This window comes from Athene cunicularia, assembly GCF_003259725.1.
Source record: "Athene cunicularia isolate RWA chromosome 1 unlocalized genomic scaffold, athCun1 chr1_part2, whole genome shotgun sequence".
Classification (NCBI taxonomy): Eukaryota; Metazoa; Chordata; class Aves; order Strigiformes; family Strigidae; genus Athene; species Athene cunicularia.
This window is the reverse complement of record NW_020799092.1, coordinates 65988991-65994990: the sequence shown is the minus strand read 5'-3', so window position 1 is coordinate 65994990 and position 6000 is coordinate 65988991.

Below are 6000 nucleotides of genomic sequence, written 5' to 3'. Positions count from 1 at the left end.
GAGGCTCCAATGACCTGGGAGCTACTTATTTTATTGGGTTGATTCTTCTTGAGCTAAAGGCAGGGCAGCATCTACCAGCAGAGTAGTTATTTTTCTGATATGTATTGCTGAGGGGAGATATCTACTATAATTGCATCCGTCAGAGCTTTGTCAGCATTCTATGAAAACATGGTATCTAGGAACTAACAGTATCTGATTGGATTGAAGACTTTATGCAGATACTCATTCCTTTTTTTGGAGCAATCCTGTCAATACCAGCTCTCTTTCTATAGAGTCACTTCTTTGGTAGTAAATAGAACTCAGCTTCAAGCAGATTTTCTTGATATTGATATATGCTCAAATATTGTGGTTCTTTCCTTCTCTGTCTGAATATTAATACTGTTTAGGCAAAGAACAGAAAGCTGAGGGGGAGCACAATAGCATAGGTAGGGAATTCTCCCAAAGGCAATATGCTGTTCTCTGTGTCCACTGAGGATGGAGAAAGCACAAATAAACACAGAGAGGGAGATTCAGTTAAGTGAATAACCAAAGTTTTCTAACAATAAAAATCTTTAAGCGACCTGTTTTGATGGCTAAACCACTTTGCAGAATATACATCACTGAAAGCTCTGAAGAAGAGGTTACACAAACATCTACCAGAAATGGCATAGGTATTTCTGTATACAATCATCTTCTGCAGGAACTTTCCCTGATGTTACAAGGTCTATGGGGCAGAGCCTTAGCTGGTGTGAGTTGCTAACCCATCACCTTAAGTTCAGCAGTATTGAAGTATTAACCTAGCATTTGTTCTTGCTGCCCAGTCTCCCCTTTCCTAAAGTACAGCTGCTAAATCTTAACATGGAAAATAAATATTTGGCAGATTAAACTGAACAGTAATTTCAGAACACTGTACATCGGTACAAGAAACTGCTTTTACAATTCTCCTTTAACATTTCTTCTAGCGATGATGCTATTTTGATAAATTTTGTGAGAGAAGATAGAGAAGATGAACTAACATTTTTTTTTAGAAATATGTCTTCACAACAGTGACAAAGCTTTGATTCTGACTACCAGTTGTAAATAGTCAAAATTCTAGAAATCTACTCAAACTTTCAGTGCTAGCTTTACTGTGCAGTTAAAGTACACATGCCTGGGCAACGCTTTCCAGCAAAATAAATTTAAAAAAAATAAATCTGTATTTAATTTTGTTATTTCTTCTTTTATTTTTCTTCTTTATAGAATTTATTTTGCAGTTGTTCCATCCTTTCCAGAATTTGGTCTCCATTCATTTTTTAATTTGCATCCTTTCTGTTATTCTTCCAGCATTTTTCCTATTCTACACTGTTGAAGTCTTCTCTACATGCAAAAAAAAAGCCCCAAACCAACCACCAACCCAACCAAAAAAAAAAAAAACCTATTAATTTTATTTATTGCTGGAGGATTCCTATGAAATAAGGCACAAAATTACACTTTAGGTGAAACAGCTACCAACAAGAGCAAGTCAACCTTTCAGACATGTAAGAGTCTTAAAGGAGCAAACACCTTTTGAAGACAACCTCTTGTTGGTAATTTTGGTAGATATGTATTAGGAAACATTTCTAAACAGTAGGAAATGGAATAAAAAAACCTGTTACTCCTCTCATTACAGAGGATTTGAAAGGCATGACTGATTGTAGAATGGATGCCCCACCTCCTTCTAATTAATGGGACTAGTCACACATTAATTAAAACATGCATAAGCCTTTGCAAGATGTACATCATGTGCACGTCAGTGGGTAAGACAAAAGTCTGGGGAGACTGTTGCTTCATTACAGACAGAATTAATTTACTGCCACTTAAACACCAGTTAGAATCTATTAAATTTACTTAACTATCCTGTTGAAAATTTGAAATAAGAGCAATGTGACTAATGAGAATAAAAATGATGAATTCCTATTACTCATTTACTTCATAGGGATTAAGGCAGGAGTTCTAGGGAAATAATACTTGAATTGCAAGACAGTTGTTCAGAGAAATTTCTGATTCTACATACCATCTTCCCATTCATGCCATAAGACATCACTTCAAACACCGCCCTGTTGCATAACTGTATGTGGTGCGTTGACTTTGGCTGCCAGTCAGGTGCCCACTCAGCCGCTCTGTCCCTCTCCCTCCTCAGCAGGACAGTATGAGAAAATATGATGAAAAGCTCATCAGTTAAGATAAGGACAGGAAGATCACTCAGCAATTGCAGTCAGGGGCAGAACAGACTCGACTTGGGGAAGATTAATTTAATTTACTGCCAGTAAATAACAGAGTAAGACAGTCAGAAATAAAACCAAAACTAAAACCATCTTCTCCCCTCCTCCCTCCCCACCTTCTTCCCAGGCCCAGCTTCACTCCTGACTCTTCTACGATGATCTAGTTTCCTCCAGGATAAAGTTAATTTTTCTTGGGCTGAGAGGGAGCACAGCTAGAGGTCCAGGCCCAGATTGGTCACTGGAGTATTCCATATCATGTGACATTATGCTCAGTATAGGCAGAAGTGTGCTCTCTCTGGCCCGTTTTGGTTTCCCTCGGCACAGTGGGATTTCTGGTGACGCTGGGATTGCTGCTGGGGATGGGCTGCGTACTGTCACTGGTAAGTGTGAGCCACTAGTGTATTTTACCTGTTTGGACTTACTATTGTTACAACTACTGCTTTTTATTTTTCAATTCCACCTATGAATTGCTTTTTTTTTTTTCCCCTCCCCTATTTCACTGGGGGAGGAAGTAAACAACTGGCCACGTGGTGATTGGCTACCGGCTGAGTTCAAACCATGACAGTCTTTTAACACCCAAGGTGGGGCCTGAGGTTTGAGATAATGACAGAATGGGTAATAATGTTGATTGCTTGCCTCCTTAAGATTTTATCACCTCATTTGCAATATGTATTTCCCATGCTGTTGCTCACCGTCTGCAAGAGTTAACTTTTTTTTTTCTGTACTGTGTGATACACAGAAATGACTACTTGTTTTGAGATTTATTTACTTATTTACTTATAGAAAACTGCTTAGCAACTTATTTACTTACTTATAGCAAGTTATAGTATTTTTTTTAAATATTGCTAAGAATTCTGCTTGCCCAGACTGTTCTGTGGAATTTTACCAAGGACTACTGTGTTCATCAAAACAAAGCAGTTCACTGTGAAATTCTACCAAGGATTACTATGTTCAGCAAAATATTATACTTTTGGCCTTGAGAAACAGGTGGCTCTAACTAGTTGGACTTTTGCTAATGAGTAAAGATAGCCATATATGAATGGTAGAAGTTCTATTGGTCCTCTTAGATAAGATAGAAAGTAAATTGTCTGAAAAACACTCTTGTTATTCAAGAAAATGGCCAAGAGAATCTGCACGTGCTCCGGGGAAAAAACAAAGTGAGAAAGACTGTGAGCCTTTCTCCCAAAGACCCCCGAAGACAACCACCAGGAGGCAATGCGCAGGTGCAAAGATAATATAAACTGTTGACATCAGCCTTTCTAACTAACCCAGCCTTACTCATGCATATGTATGTTTGTGTTATGTAATTCAATGAATATGGATATCCACACTCCAGCGGTTTTTGGTAAAATGTGCAGTGGGTGTGCAAGCTTTGTGGAGAGATCCCTTTGCACCCCGGCACCGGAGTAAACATACCTGCTTTATAACTCTATTCGAGTTGTAGAGTCTTCTTTCCGCGAATCATGTGTAATGCTGATCTATGACAGGGTGCAGTCATCGGTCCTGGGGCTATTTACAGCTGTGTTTGAAAAATTCAGGAATTTCAAATATCCTTGGAATGCTGACGTTAGCATGGTCATCTTACTGCTAGGAGCTAGTGTGTTCCTGCATGTGGTTCAGGTTCTGTTCAGGGTTAAGCAACTATTTAAGAGTATCACCTGGAAATCTACCCCAAGGTTGGAGAATTGTGAGTGGCTGGGGGTGTGGAGTAGCATGGGCAAGTACCTAGAACAGTGGGCACCTCCAGTGTATTGGAACTTCACTCCTGCACAGGTGCAGAATCCTGAAGAACTAATAAAATATCTGGAAAAAGTATGTGGTCACCCAGGTAATTCCAGAGAGGCACAGATCACTGCAACATGCTGGGGCATAGCCCACGCCTAATGAGTGCTATTAAACACTGTCCAGCACCCCCAAGAAGAAGAGAAGGGCTCTGGATCTGGTAACCAAGTAACAGAAACTGCAGCCGCTACAAGCCCGAGGACAGGCGCTGCACCTGAGCCAGAGAACCAACCCATGATGGTGTCAGTTGCTCCCATACGTGAGAAGAAATACACAAGAAAATCCCCTCGCAGTGTACAGGGCGATGATGAACCAGGCCCATCACAAGAACAGGAGGAGGCAGAGCCGGTGATAGTCACCTGATCCTTATCCTGAGTGAGTTGCAAGACATGTGAAAATATTTCAGCTGCCATCCAGGTGAGAAACTCATTACCTGGCTGCTCTGATGCTGGGATAGTGGGGCCAGTGGCGTGGAGCCAGAGGGCAGGGAGGTGAGGCAGCTGGGATCCCTGTCTAAGGAAGGGGGCATCGACAAAGCCATTGGAAAGGACACAGAAAATCTCAGTCTCCAGAGGCAACTCCTGTCAAGTGTGAGGGAGAGGTATCACTTCAAGGAAGATTTTGTATGTCATCCAAGTGAGTGGACCACTATGGAAAGAGGCATTCAATACTTGAGGGAGCTAGCTGTGCAGGAGACAGTTTGCTATGACCCAGATAATGCACAGCTACCCACAGATCCAGATGAAGTCCAGTGCACCCGGCCCATGTGGCAGAACCATCATATGCCAGTGCATTAGTAGTAATGGACTGGAGAGACAAAGAGGGACCAACAGTGAATGAACTGGCTCACCAACTCCAGCAATATGAAGAAAGTCTCTCTTCCCCTCTCACTGCGGCTGTGGGGAAATTACCTCACAAATTCCAGCAATTTAAAGAGGACATGTCCTACTCCCCACCTGCATGGACTAGAATCTCAGCTATTAGGAGCAATCGTTTATTTACTTGAGACAACCGGTACACACCACGGGGGAAGCTGTAGCACTGCCTGTGTGACTGTGGAGAAGGCATGAAGAAATGGGACAGAAAACCTCCCTACCTCCTAGAAGAGCAGGTATGTGAGTTGGAAGAACAATAACAAAACCAGGTTCTTTTAGGAGAAATGCTGCTCTGGTTTCCAGTAATCAAGTGCCCAAACAGAGCAGAAAGGTTGATTTTGTTCATGATCCTATGAGAAGAACTTCTGATTTGTATTCAGAAGAAGCGAGCAATCAAGACAAGGCTGAAACCAGTGCACACCACACTAACACATTTGCCGTTAGCGGGTGTTATGACCAACATTAGAGGGGCCCTGCCTCCAGACAGGAGGAGGACAGGGACAATCGAGTTTACTGGACTGTGTGGATTCAGTGGCCTGGCACATCTGACCGCCAGCAGTATAAAGTTCTAGGGGACACTGGTGGTACTCAATGCACCCTAATGCCATTGAATTTTCAAGGGACAGAACCTGTTTGTATTTCAGGAGTGACAGGAGTGTCTCAACAGCTGACTGTATTGGAGGCCAAGGTGAGCCTAAGTGGAAAAGAATGGGAAAAACACCCCAGTGTGACTGGTCCAGAAGCTCCATATATTCATGAAATAGATTATCTCAGGAGAGTGTAGTTTAAGGACCCAAAGGGTATCGGTGGGCTTTTTCATCTAGCTGCATTGGAAACAAGAAATTAAACAGCTGTCTGTGTTATCTGGTCTCTCAGAGGATCCTTCTGTTGTGGGATTGCTGAGGGTCAAAGAACAACAGGTTCCAGTTGCCACTACAACTGACGGAAATACCGCAGCAACCGAGACTCTGCAATCCCTATCCATAAACTGATTCATCAACTAGAGAGCCCAGGAGTCATCAGCCAGATGCGCTCCCCCTTTAACAGCCCCATATGGCCAGTGAGAAAGTCTAATGGAGAGTGGAGACTGACAAGTGGTCTATCGTGCCCTGAATGAAGTCACG